The 14,618-nt window shown below is 42.0% G+C and overlaps 2 pseudogenes; one reads left to right on the top strand and one right to left on the bottom strand.

The window, feature by feature from the left end:
* The first annotated feature begins 454 nt into the window (after window positions 1-454).
* Window positions 455-6,555, top strand: LOC124047645 (annotated as a pseudogene).
* A 2,748-nt stretch (window positions 6,556-9,303) lies between these two features.
* LOC124048512 overlaps window positions 9,304-14,618 on the bottom strand; it is a 54,324-nt pseudogene continuing 49,009 nt past the window's right edge.

The raw sequence follows: 14,618 nt of genomic DNA, 5'->3' as shown, positions 1-14,618 counted from the left end.
ATGAACGGAGGATTCACGGACCGCTAGCCTATGCCTATTGAAATGACAAGTCAATCTCGCAAATATGCAAATTATAAGGACTTAGTCTTAGTATCTGACACATAATAATGGCACAATTGCCAGAAAATAGTTTGACATGTTTATTTCACAGAGATTGAAATGCCTTTATTGCGTCACATTAGCGCACACAATTTAGGCTATTATTTTGATGGAAACCCGAATTTCTTTATATGCCTTTTCAAGTTATGTCGATATTGCTTCTTAATTAACTCGCTAATGTTATGGAAAAAGTGTTTAATTAATAAATATGTTAACTTTTTCTTGCTGCTGCTGCAAATAAAAATGGAGACTAGTTTTCAGGAGTTATGTGCAAGTTTTCAGTAGTCTTTGAATACAACAACTTTTGCTAGACCTGGCAACCTTGATCCTGTTTATTCTTGCTGAAAATCTGGAAACACATTTGCAAAGACCGTGGTCCCCGAGACAGATAACATATAGCATTCAATAGTTAAATCGACTACTAGGCCTATCCGTCTAATATATTTTGTCAATATAGGATTTCTGTCTTTAAAAACGGTGAAGGAGTGAACAAGAACCGGAGGTAGTAGGACACAGACTACATCTATAAATATATGTATTATTTGCACACAATTTGGGAGTTTGGAGCCGCGGTCTAAATGTAAGATTGTCGCTGCCTCTAAAGCGCGATCTCTGGAAGACGCGTCGCAATGGAGCGGTGAGTGGGGTGTCTCGTAATATGGATTTTAGATCATGCATATTGTAATATTATTTTCCTACAAACATGGGTATTTACCATAATATATTTATTTTTATCACTGCATGTCTTGTACAAAAAAAATAGACGTTATGTGACACGATATGTTGAAATGCGAGCAATATACATATTAATCTAGGCCTATATACACTAAGAAATCAATTGTTTAATACTTTGCACCACTGTTGCTTTTACATGATTGATTATCCATTGTAACTGTTCAAGATGCCAACTGAACACTAATTTAAGTCTGCTAAAAAAAAGTCTGGGGCGATGCCTCAAGTCCTCAATGTCAACAGTGAAGAGGCAACTCTGGGATGCTGGCCTTCTAGGCAGAGTTGCAAAGAAAAAGCCATATCTCAGACTGGCCAACAAAAATAAAAGATTAAAATGAGCAAAAGTACACAGACACAGGAGAGAGGAATGAGCCAGCATCCCGGAGTTGACTTGTGAGTTGTCTGTTGTTCAATCTACACACTCTCTAATGTACTTGTCCTCTTGGTCAATTGTGCACCGGGGCCTCCCACTCTTTCTATTCTGGTTAGTGCCAGTTTGCACTGTTCTGTGAAGGGAGTAGTACACAGCGTTGTACAAGATCTTCAGTTTCTTGCCAATTTCTCAGCATGGAATAGAGTTTCAGAAGAAAGAGATTTGTTTCTGGCCATTTTGAGCCTGTAATCAAACCCACAAATGCTAATGCTCCAGATACTTAACTAATCTAAAGGCCAGTTTTATTGCTTCTTTAATCAGGACAACAGTTTTCAGCTGTGCTAACATTCGCAAAAGGGTTTTCTAATGATCAATTAGCCTTTTAAAACGATAAACTTGAATTAGCTAACACAACATGCCATTGGAACACAGGAGTGATGGTTGCTGATAATTGGCCTTTGTACGCCTATGTAGACATTCCATTAAAAATGTCCAACTAGTATAGTAATTTACAACATTAACAATGTTTACACTGTATTTCTGATCAATTTGATGTTATTTTAAAGGACAAAAAATGTGATTTTCTTTCAAAAACAAGGACATTTCTAAGTGACCTCAACTTTTTGAACGTTAGTGTAATCCAAAGTGTAATTAATTACTTCACCATGCTCAAAGGGATATTCAATGTTCCTTTCCCCCCCCCAATCAACCAATGGGTGACTTTCTTTGCGAGGTACTGGAAAATCTCCCTGGTCTTTGCGGTTGAATCTGTTTGAAATTCACTGCTCGACTGAGGGACCTTACAGATAATTGTATGTGTGGGGTACAGAGATGAGGTGAAAACTCATGTGATTCACCTGAGGAAGACATCAACTTGATGTTGAAACGTCCGTCAACTGTTCGCAACCTGTACAATGGATTAAAGTCAACAAAAATAAATCACTACCTTTTTTTGTCAAGCGCTCCAACTCCTTTTTACCTTGAAGTTTTCCTTCTGGATGTTTTTCTTGGTAAGCCATTCTCATGTTACACACTATTATTGCACATAGAGGGAGTCCATACAATTTCTTATGCAACTTGTTAAGCAAATTTTTACTCCTAAACTTATTTAGGCTTGCCATAACAAATGGGTTGAATAGTTATTGACTTAAGACATTTCAATTTGTCATTTGTAATTCATTTGTAAAAATTTCTACAAACATAATTGCACTTTGACATTGTGGGGTAGTGTGTGTAGGCCATTTTAAATTAAGGCTGTAACACAATGTGGAAAAAGTCAAAGGGTGTGAATACTTTCTGAAGGCACTGTATCTTTTAAAAAAATGTTACCTTTATTTAACTAGGCAAGTCAGTTAAGAAATACTTCTTATTCATTTACATTTACATTTAAGTCATTTAGCAGACGCTCTTATCCAGAGCGACTTACAAATTGGTGCATTCACCTTATGACATCCAGTGGAACAACCACTTTACAATAGTGCATCTAAATATTTTAAGGGGGGGTGAGAAGGATTACTTTATCCTATCCTAGGTATTCCTTAAAGAGGTGGGGTTTCAGGTGTCTCCGGAAGGTGGTGATTGACTCCGCTGTCCTGGCGTCGTGAGGGAGTTTGTTCCACCATTGGGGAGCCAGAGCAGCGAACAGTTTTGACTGAGCTGAGCGGGAACTGTACTTCCTCAGTGGTAGGGAGGCGAGCAGGCCAGAGGTGGATGAACGCAGTGCCCTTATTTGGGTGTAGGGCCTGATCAGAGCCTGGAGGTACTGAGGTGCCGTTCCCCTCACAGCTCCGTAGGCAAGCACCATGGTCTTGTAGCGGATGCGAGCTTCAACTGGAAGCCAGTGGAGAGAGACATTATTCACAATGACGGCCTACCCGGGGGAAAACCCGGATGATGCTGGGCCAATTGTGCGCCGTCTTTTGGGACTCACAATCACAGCCGGATGTGATTCAGCTTGGATTTGAACCAGGGACTGTAGTGTCGCCTCTTGCACGGAGATGCAGTGCCTTAGACCGCTACGCCACTTTGTAGCCTCATCATTAAAGCCTTTTTTAATCCACATTTAACACTAAATAATAAGTGATATTTCAGGTGGACAGAAAATTCATTGGACAGTAGGAATGACCCTTTCAAATAAAATTACATAAAATGTTATACAATATAAACCTTCTCAGAGCCACAACCGATGGTATTAACTTGATGTCCCTCTTATACACCCATCCCCTCTGCCAGGCCTGCCACTCTCCAGGACTACAAGGCTGCCATGCTGCTGAGTGGGGTTAGCGATGCCCTGGGCTACCGCAACCAGCTGTGGGAGTATAACGATTCAGGGCCAGCCATTCAACAGGTGGGCAATCTGGAAATGACCCTATAAAATCCCCAGGAGGATGGGAGCCTGGATCCCAACTGCATTGCACTATTTGACTTTATTGTGAAGTGAAACAGTTTGGATTCAGGTTATCATTCTATGGCATTCAGTACTACTCACATTCATATGACTGGTTCCAAGTTGAACCTCAGGACCTATAGACACCAGGCACTAGTATACATATGGAAGGATTGGATCATGTTTAAGTAGTAAGTGGTATAATGTGTAACCACCTACCTAGCCTTTTAAAGAGAAAGGTTGAGCCATTATCATACCACTGCTAATATGCCTACCTATCCAATCTTTCAGTTCTACATGAAGTAACAAGGTGTTAGGGCAAAGGGTTGATTTAGAATTGGGCAACGCTCACATCTTTGTTTCCTCAGGAGTTGCAAGAGCTTGGTGGGCTGAAGAACAGCACAGCTTCCTGATTGGCCGGTCAGTGATGACACAGTCTTGCACCTGGCCACTGCAGAAGCGCTCGCCACCGGTGACGCCAAAATCAAAATGGTTTGCTCATTGTTTACAGATGTCTACTTACCTAAAAGGTGTTTGGTTTGAGGTTGTGTTTCGATGGGTTGCCTCTGTGAATAGGTTTGGTTTGACTCCCTCGCAGGAAAGGAAGGGGAGGAGCTTCTGCAGGATGTGGCTGCTCGTTATGTCGAGGGCATGAAAGACGGAAGGAAGGAAACCAGGGCCATAAAGCATCTTAGGCAACGCATAATATTTTGTCCAAACAATGTTTAGATATATTTGAATTTTTTTTATCTAGTAAATTTCCTCTGATATGTGTACAGCGCGTTCAGACCCCTTCCCCTTTTCCACATTTTGTTACATTCTATATTTTTTCTCGCATCAATCTACACACAATACATTTTTGCAAATGTATTAAAAATAAAACACAGAAACACCTTTATTACATAAGTATTCAGACCCTTTGCTATGAGACTCGAAATTGAGCTCAGGGAAGTACAGAGATCCTTGATTAAAACATGCTACCGGGAACGCTCAGGACCTCAGACTGGGGCGAAGGTTCACCTTCCAACAGAACAACAACCCTAAGCACACAGCCAATGCAGGAATGGCTTCGGGTCAAGCCTCTGAATTTCCTTGAGTGGTCTAGCCATAGCCCGGACTTGAACCTGATCGAACATCTCTGGAGAGACCTGAAAATAGCTGTGCAGCGACGCTCCCCATCCAACCTGACAGAGCGTGAGGGGATCTGCAGAGAAGAATGGGCAAAACTCCCCAATTAAAGGTGTGCCAAGCTTGTAGTGTCATACCCAAGAAAGATGGCTGTAATTGCTGCCATAGGTTCTTCAACAAAGTACTGAGTAAAGCGTCTGAATACTTATGTAAATGTAATATTTCAGTTTTTAATTTTTAATCCATTTCTAAAAATAAAAAAACATTGTTGCTTTGTCATTATGGGGTTATTGTGTGTAGATTGAGGGGGGGGGGCACGGATCCATTTTAGAATAATAATAATAATAATAATGGAGTCATCAATGACTTGGGTTTTCAATTTGTCAGAGATCATGGTGGGAGGCTTCGGCGGCTCAGACCCCTTAACGGGTGGAGGAGAGACCTGAGATGGCTCAGGCTCTGAATCAGACTTGTTGCTTAGTGGGGAAAACCGGTTGAAAAGTTTCTAAATCTGCAGAATGAGGTTGTGCATGCCGAAAGCATTTCTTTCCAGAAGCCATGAGAAAATCATCTGGCTGAGACGGTGCAGAGGGATTAACAATACCACCTGTATTTACTGGTGGCACAGACGCTGCATCATCCTTTCCTACACTTAGTTTGCTCTTGCCTAACGATTGCGCCTGAAGCAAAGTTTGCAACTCTGCTATCCTGGCCACAAGGCGATAGTTCTCCTGTATATAAAGAATACAGCGACTGCAATGGGAAGGCATAATGTTACTTAGCTTTCTTTTTTTTGTTGTCTGGAGGAGGTCCTGCAAATCCAATTGTGAGATTCTACCATCCCGCCTTACTAATCAAAAGCAAATAAGATTGGGTGTACATTTCTTTGAAAACCATATTTCACTCCTTCACAATTGTCAGGTGTTTATTGGACGGCTAGCCAGTCAATAAGAGATAGGAGTGTGCCAGAAGGGAAGTGGGACATATTTGTAACTGTGAGCACTGACAGTGGTGGCACAAACTACAAGACCAACCCCAGGCCACATGGTTGCATTAGAATCCACTTACACATAACTTCACCTCAGTAACCCACCCACCTCCATCTACTTGATTCCTCTTTCCCCTCCTCCTTCTCTTTCCCTCCCTCTCCCGCCTCTTCCTCCCTCATCTATTTTATATTCACTTCTACATCCATCTCCCTCCCCCATTCACCTACTTCTCCCCCAATTCCAGGTAACAGTACGGCGGTGATCGCCTGCTGCTGCTGGGGGCTGCTCCATGGCACGGAGGGCGTCCCGCCCGGCAACTACACCCACCTGGAGTACAAGGAGCGGCTGGAGAGCAGCGCTGAAAAGCTCTACGCCCTGTCACACACAGGAGGTGACAAGTACGATCCATAAAACACTGAGGGGGAGACGAAGAGAGAAAATGTGTGAGAGAATCTGTGAGTGAGGGAATGAGAATAATGTTTTACTGTCTTAACCACATGCATTGTCGCTGTACTCGGTCTTGCCCAAAAGTAACTACGCTTGGTAGGAAGTCAATTGATCCTGTGTGGCGCTGTCACAGTGTAAAAGAAAAACTGTCATGTCAACGTAGATGCCTGGAGGGAATGGTTCCGTCCCACTGATCAAGAGCAGGGCTGCATCCCAAATAGAACTCTATTCCCTATGGGCTCTGTTCAAAAGTAGGGCATTATATAGGGAATAGCGTTCCATTTGAGACACAAAGTCTACACCCAAGTACAATGAGGAGGAGGAGGATTCAGTCATACAAGAGGCTTCCCCCATTTGAGCATTGACAATACATGATAAATTAAGGGAGTACAGTGCATTCGGAAAGTATTCAGACACATTTTTTTCCACATTTTGTTACGTTACAACCTTATTCTGAAATGTATTATTTTCCTCATTAATCTACACACAATACCCCATAATGACAAAGCTAACAGATTTTTAGAAATGTTTGCAACAAAAAAAAACATCAACTTTTTCTGACCCTTTACTATGAGACTCAAAATTGAGCTCAGGTGCATCCTGTTTTCATCGATCATCCTTGAGATGTTTCTACAACTTGATTGGAGTCCACCTGTGGTAAATTCAATAGATTGGACATAATTGGGAAAGGAACACACCAATCTATACAAGGTCCCACAGTTGACAGTGCATATCAGAGCAAAAACCAAGCCATGAGGTCGAAGGAATTATCCGTAGAGCTCCGAGACAGGATTGTGTCGAAAAATTTCTGTAGCATCGAAGATCCTGAAGAACATAGTGGCCTCCATCATTCTTAAATGGAAAAAGTTTGAAACCACCAAGACCTGGTCACTGACAGAGCTCCAGAGTTCCTCTGTGGGGAGAGGAGAACCTTCCAGAAGGAAAACTCTCACTGCAGCACTCCAAGTCAGGCCTTTATGGTAGAGTGGCCGGACAGAAGTCACCCCTCGGTAAAAAAGCACATGACGGCCTGCTTGAAGTTTGCCAAAAAGGCACCTGACAGGCCTTGAGAGGATCTGCAGAGAAGAATGGGGGAAAACTCTCCAAATACAGGTGTGCCACGCTTGTAGCGTCATCCCAGAAGACGTGAGGCTGTAATCGCTACCAAAGGTGCGTCAACAAAGTACAGAGTAAAGTGTCTGAATACTTATTTAAATGTGATGTTTGTTTATTTTTAATACATTTGCAAACATTTCTAAAAACCTGTTTTTGCTTTATCATTATTGGGTATTGTGTGTAGAATGAGGAAATAAAACGATTTAAATTCATTTTAGAATAATGCTGGAACATAATAAAAAAAATTAAAAAGTGAAGGGGTCTGAACACTTTCAGAATGCACTGTATTTACAATACCTGTTGCTAGATAAGTGGCTAAATTAGGGCTGGGAATTGCCAGGGACCTCACTATACGATATTACCACGATACTTCGATCTCTATATGTATTGCGATTTGATGTTCCAAACATATTGCTCACTATACAGTGGGGCAAAAAAGTATTTAGTCAGCCACCAATTGTGCAAGTTCTCCCACTTAAAAAGATGAGGCATATCATTTTCATCATAGGTACACTTCAACTATGACAGACAAAATGAGAAAAACAAATCCAGAAAATCACATTGTAGGATTTTTAATTTATTTATTTGCAAATTATGGTGGAAAATAAGTATTTGGTCAATAACAAGTTTCTCAATACTTTGTTATATACCCTTTGTTGGCAGTGTCAGAAGTCAAACGTTTTCTGTAAGTCTTCACAAGGTTTTCACACACTGTTGCTGGTATTTTGGCCCATTCCTTCATGCAGATCTCCTCTAGAGCAGTGATGTTTTGGGGCTGTTGCTGGGCAACACAGACTTTCAACTCCCTCCAAAGATTCTCTATGGGGTTGAGATCTGGAGACTGGCTAGGCCACTCCAGGACCTTGAAATGCTTCTTACGAAGCCACTCCTTCGTTGCCCGGGCGGTGTGTTTGGGATCATTGTCATGCTGAAAGACCAAGCCACGTTTCATCTTCAATGCCCTTGCTGATGGAAGGAGGTTTTCACTCAAAATCTCACGATACATGGCCCCATTCATCCTTTCCTTTACACGGATCAGTCATCCTGGTCCCTTTGGAGAAAAACAGATCCAAAGCATGATGTTTCCACCCCCATGCTTCACAGTAGGTATGGCGTTCTTTGGATGCAACTCAGCATTCTTTGTCCTCCAAACACGACAAGTTGAGTTTTTACCAAAAAGTTATATTTTGGTTTCATCTGACCATATGACATTCTCCCAATCTTCTTCTGGATCATCCAAATGCTCTCTAGCAAACTTCAGACGGGCCTGGACATGTACTGGCTTAAGCAGGGGGACATGTCTGGCACTGCAGGATTTGAGTCACTGGCGGCGTAGTGTGTTACTGATGGTAGGCTTTGTTACTTTGGTCCCAGCTCTCTGCAGGTCATTCACTAGGTCCCCCGTGTGGTTCTGGGATTTTTGCTCACCATTCTTGTGATCATTTTGACCCCACGGGGTGAGATCTTGCGTGGAGCCCCAGATCGAGGGAGATTATCAGTGGTCTTGTATGTCTTCCATTTCCTAATAATTGCTCCCACAGTTGATTTCTTCAAACCAAGCTGCTTACCTATTAAAGACCTGCAACAGTCTTCCCAGCCTGTTGCAGGTCTACAATTTTGTTTCTGGTATCCTTTGACAGCTCTTTGGTCTTGGCCATAGTGGAGTTTGGAGTGTGACTGTTTGAGGTTGTGGACAGTTGTCTTTTATACTGATAACAAGTTCAAACAGGTGCCATTAATACAGGTAACAAGTGGAGGACAGAGGAGCCTCTTAAAGAAGAAGTTACAGGTCTGTGAGAGCCAGAAATCTTGCTTGTTTGTAGGTGACCAAAAACGTATTTCCCACCACAATTTGCAAATAAATTCATAAAAAATCCTACAATGTGATTTTCTGGATTTTTCCCCCTCATTTTGTCTGTCATAGTTGAAGTGTACCTATGATGAAAATTACAGGCCTCATCTTTTTAAGTGGGAGAACTTGCACAATTGGTGGCTGACTATATAATGTTTTGCCCCACTGTATATGTCTGCTGCAGAGGGACAAGAGAGCCACGAGAAAGCACATTTTGTAGATAAGTACTCAAAACATGTTGGCTCGCCATTTAAAAAGAAGACGGAGAAAAAGCTATGATGAGAAATACAGCCGACTAGCACTAGCTAACGTTAACTACCTAGCAAATCAATACTCAGTCACAGTATCAATATAAAATTGGCAAAATTATATCACGGTACCCTATACATTTTTTGGACACATTACTACATAAATTGTGAGCATTTAAGAACTCTGGGTTGGACTGTCATTTTGCAACCACGCGTCATATGTAGACATGTTTATGTGTGAATGTTTATTGTTAAGCTGCCAACAAAACTCCAGTAAAAGTGTAACAAAAACCTCTTAAGTGACTAAAGTACAATGGATACCCATGACGTGCTTAAAAATCGGTTTTAACTGTGGGAACTGCATTTGGTTGTTTGTTTAAATGTGTCTTACAAATGGTTTCCCTTTGGTGTAACATAGTGGTTATTATGAGATGAGACTTGACAACTAATATAATTTTTCCAATAAAAAAAGTTATACATTCAACAAACAAGATGTTTCTGTAGTTAAGTTTAAAACTTTATTTTTTTTGTATTTTCCATATTTTTATTATTATTATTCATAATTTGCTATAAGAGAGAGGAAAGGGGAAGGGTGGGTTGATACCGGGTTAAAGTAAAAATCCAATCTCTGCTTTTATGCCGTTCCGTTCACTCCTCCTTTTTGCGACACTCAACGATTTCTGAGCAAGTGTTTGTATTTCTTCTGTCCATTCGCCCAATATCAAGGAACTTAAACTAAAGGAGTCAGTCTCAAAGCGATTTGATGTTGTCAAACGTTGTGTCCTTCGCTCATTTGGTGTCCATGTCTTTTCTCTCCACTATGATGATCTCATGTGGTTGTGTCATTTGTCTTTAAAATGGAAGGAGCTGGAAGAGAGAACGGGACGAAGGTTTGGATTGGGTGCGGCTTCTGTTGGCGCCGCTTATCATCATCATCATCATCATCCTCAGTTGGGCTATAACCAAGGCTTTAGCAACGATGAAGCTGAGAAGTGTAGCTGACCAATGAGGTCTTGCCGCTTCTCCCTGCAAGCCAATCACTGTGTCACGTGATTGTGTCACTTCTTGGTCGGGTGTGGTCATGTCCAGAGGGCGAGGGGGGGTGGACCGTTCCAGAGGGACAGTTCTTTTGGAAGGGGAGAACAGAGGAGCTCAGTTTCCAGGAGGGTGGAAGGGAGAGGGGTGCGTCTGTACCTGCATCGCTGTGGGGGAAAAAAACAGAAGGAAGAATTGAGTATCGATTAACACAATATTACTATGGATGAAAAAATAAGATGATTAGTAGTGTTTCAGTTCAAAAGGCCACCATTCACCTATTTGATATTTATTGAGGATGTAATAGTAAACAAAATATTACAAAAGTACTTTTCAACTACAGTCATCACAAAACACATTAGAAACCAGCATTTTTAACTACAGTTTTTAGGAAAGTTTTATATACACAGCCAACAACAAGACTGCACAAGACAATATATATGCACAGAAGTCCAGATACTGCTTCTCCAATAGAAATCCCAGATGACGCTTGTAGGTGATGTCATGGCAGCTAAACTCATATACAAAAACACATCCTAGGGTCCAACGGAGTCTCTCTGAACTGTGCATGTGCAAACCCGTCAAATGAAAAGGGCTATAGTTTTTGACAAATGTAGACGTGTCAGTTTAACTTTCACAAGGTTATACTGATGACATGTTCAGCTACTTAAGACATTGAATCCGGGGTGAAAGTAGATTTAAGTTCTTACTGGTACGAGACACGCAAGCTCGCTTAATTACACATTGAATCCCTATTAATTTTACATGTGATCTTTCTATAAATAAAAGGGGCCAATGTGTCACATTAGGATAAACATTTCAAAATGTTTTGAAACAAAAATAAAAAAGGATTTTCATGCAGTTCCACGTGTACTTAGAGGAATATATAAAAGTGAATATATTCAAATTAGCCCATAACTCAACCTATACAACAACATAGGCCTAGGACTATATATCCTTTAACTTTAAGCAGGGTTCATAAAGACTAGATGGAGATCTTTTCTAAATGAAACGTTGAGTATTTATCTAAAGTTAACATTGGTAAGTCAAATTCAAGAACTATCAGGGACTTTTTTGAGAAATGAATTGTAATTTTCAAGGACCTCAATGTTATATAATTGTGCATTCGGGAAGTATTCAGACCCCTTGACTTCTCCCACATTTTGCTATGTTACAGCCTAATAATGACAAAGCAAAAATAGAACCGGAAATATTTCATTTACATAAGTACTCATTTACATAAACCCTTTACTTTGATGAAGCACCGTTGGCAGTGATTATAGTCTCTTGTCATCTTGGGTATGACACTACAAGCTTGGCACATCTTAATTTATGGAATTTCTCCCATTCTTCTCTGCAGATCCTCTCAAGCTCTGTCAGGTTGGATGAGGAACGTCGCTGCACTGGCTGGGCCACTAAAGAACATTCAGAGACTTGTCCCAAAACTACTCCTGCATTGTCTTGGCTGTGTGCTTAGGTTTGTCAAGAGTGCAAAGCTGTCATTGAGGTTACTTTGAAGAATCTCAAATATAATATATATTTTCACTTGTTGAACACTTTTTTTGGTTACTACATGATTCCATATGTGGTATTTCATAGTTTTGATGTCTCCACTATAAAGAAAAACCCTTGAATGAGTAGGTGTGTCCAAACTTTTGACTGGTACTGTGTGCCTATTGTAATGACATTCAGCGATTGTATAATTGAATTGCATCCACTGTTTTCCGCGCACGTCTGTCACTCACCTCTGCGTCGTCTCGATCTCGGCCACTCATCTCTGCCTTGGGAAAATGTAAGTGTTCTCGTCGAACCACAACACAAGTTGTAGTGTATACCACCCGGTTTCAAGTTAATTCACTCATTTCATGCGGTTATGTAAAATAGTGATGTAATAGCCTAGTTTTCTTGTTATTTTGTATTAATTGTGATCGGCTCACGTTTTACCGGATACGGCGTAGCCCCACCATTTATTTTGCAGGGACGCCGGACCGGCTTACTCTTACCCCACGTTGAATCAAATCCAGGTTGTGCCTTTAGATTTTAGAGAAAATTAACAACAAAGGATGCATTTTTTCACTTCCCAAACCCCGGTCTTTTTGCACTACGGAAATGTCGCGCCCCCAAGTATAACACTCTGATTCCCTTCTCTGCACTAATACAAGCTTAGGGAACCTTCATACCTTGTGGATGTCCTATGTAGAAGTGTTGGTGGGCCCCTTGCTGGAGGCCGTGTTGGGGGTGCTGGGAGACTTGTCCAAGGCCATGCTGGGGGGGCGGGGCCTGGAGCATCACTACCTGCGGGTGGCCGAGTTGGCCCTGGTGGTGGGGTCCCTGCATGGCCCCTTGGACGTGAGCCTACGGAGAGGGACCAGGGACATACAATATGCAGAAACGTACATAAAATGTGTCACACAATATGTAAAAAGACATGGATCTGCCTAAATATAAACATTAGGACATTGTGTTCTTACAATCACTCTAAATTCCTTATTGCTTGGGCATAGAAATTGATGGACAGTTATGATTTTTCATTTTAGTAATTTATCTGACTGATCCAAAGCAATTTAGGTTGAGTGCCTTGCTCGAGGACACGGAGACAAACGTTTTACCTAGTCGGCTCGGGGATTCGAACCAGCGACCTTTTGATTACTGGACCAACGCTCTTAACCACTGCCACCCATTTTGGATGGAATTGAGTAATTTTTTTTCACTCCTTCCAAAAAGGTGTTTACTTTACAAATCTGGCATTACATAATACATTTTTGACATCTTCGAATAGATATGCAATACAGAAAAATAAGGATATCTGTTTGTGGGTTAGCCAATTCGAATTATGAAATAATAAAGGATGCTGTCAGAAAAGTGAGGAATTCCTGATAAGATCAACAACATTATTATCTCTGGTTACAGTCATAACCAAGGTTATATGAAAAACAAATACTGAAACATGGAGGGACTACCTGGACTATTCCAATAAGAAAAGCACATCTAAATGTTATGTTGCAAAATGTTTTAAAACATGTACCATAATGAACAGAAACCAGAGTAACTCCAGCAGTGTAGATGTACCTGTGTTATCTGCCCCAGACCGGGGTACGTGTGCGGGATTCCCTGGTGGCCATGCAGGCTGTAGCCCTGAAGGGGGAACGAGCCCTGGGGCGATGTTTGTCCCGGGGGCATATTAGAAGGGGTGGGGGCTGAGAGCGCCCCGGAGTGATATAGAGACTGGGTTTGGGGTCCCGACTGGGCAGAGATGGAGAAGGAAATCATTAGCATAGGATAATCTTAGAGAAAAAAAAAGCTCAGACTCAGCAATATGACGTGACCACGAGTAGTAGTGTGAAACAAAGATACTGCAGATTGTGATAGATGTGTGACGACAACAGTTGAGAAGATTCATCTCTTGCTTCACGCTTTGTATTGAAAGTCAGCCCACTTATCCTATCGCTGTCTGAGTATACCTTTAACATGGCCCTTCAAAAGGCCCAACAACACTGTATGTCGATAAAAGAAAACGTGGCCAAGACAAAAAGGGGTATGTTCTAGAACTGGTATGCGGTCCGGAGAAGGATGGTGAGATTTAAAGCTGTGATGAGGGGGTGTTGGTTTTACCTGTCCAGGGCTGGGGGCGTGCTGCTGGGGGGGGGGGTGGTTACATGTAGGGGTGCTGGAGGGCCGGGGCTGGTGCACTGCACCCTGGTGATGGGAGAACGACTGGGGGGCTAGAGAGGGGCGAGAAAGAGAGAGCTGAAGACACTTTCCATGATAAATTTCCCAAAACAATGATCCAGTAGCCTGGTACAAGATGTGTTTGGCTATACAGCACAAACAGCAAACAGATCTTGGACTAGGCTACCCCCTCCCAAAAACAATGATCCAGTCTAAATCCAGGATCCAACCAGTTTTGGACTCACCATAGATACCCTGCTGTGGCACCAGAGGCCCCTCACCTTGGCCGGGGAACTGGGGGCCCCCTGGAGGGCCCATGACCTGGGGGGTGACTCCCTCCCTGGCCCAACATCCTCGCACCGCCCTGCAGCATGGAGTACATCGGCTGGGGAAGCGAGAGCGGGTGAGACACACAGAGAAAGACACGAGACATTGTTTTCAGTATCTGACCGCTACAGTTATGATGACCAAAACTGGATAACCACTAAGGCAAAGGGAGGCAGTTCGATTCAAAACTCTGGGGATAGGAAATTGAAGTCTGACG

This window comes from Oncorhynchus gorbuscha, linkage group LG11, assembly GCF_021184085.1.
Source record: "Oncorhynchus gorbuscha isolate QuinsamMale2020 ecotype Even-year linkage group LG11, OgorEven_v1.0, whole genome shotgun sequence".
Lineage (NCBI taxonomy): Eukaryota > Metazoa > Chordata > Actinopteri > Salmoniformes > Salmonidae > Oncorhynchus > Oncorhynchus gorbuscha.
Note: the sequence above shows the minus strand (reverse complement) of the source record. Positions and strands in the feature narration are given on the sequence as shown.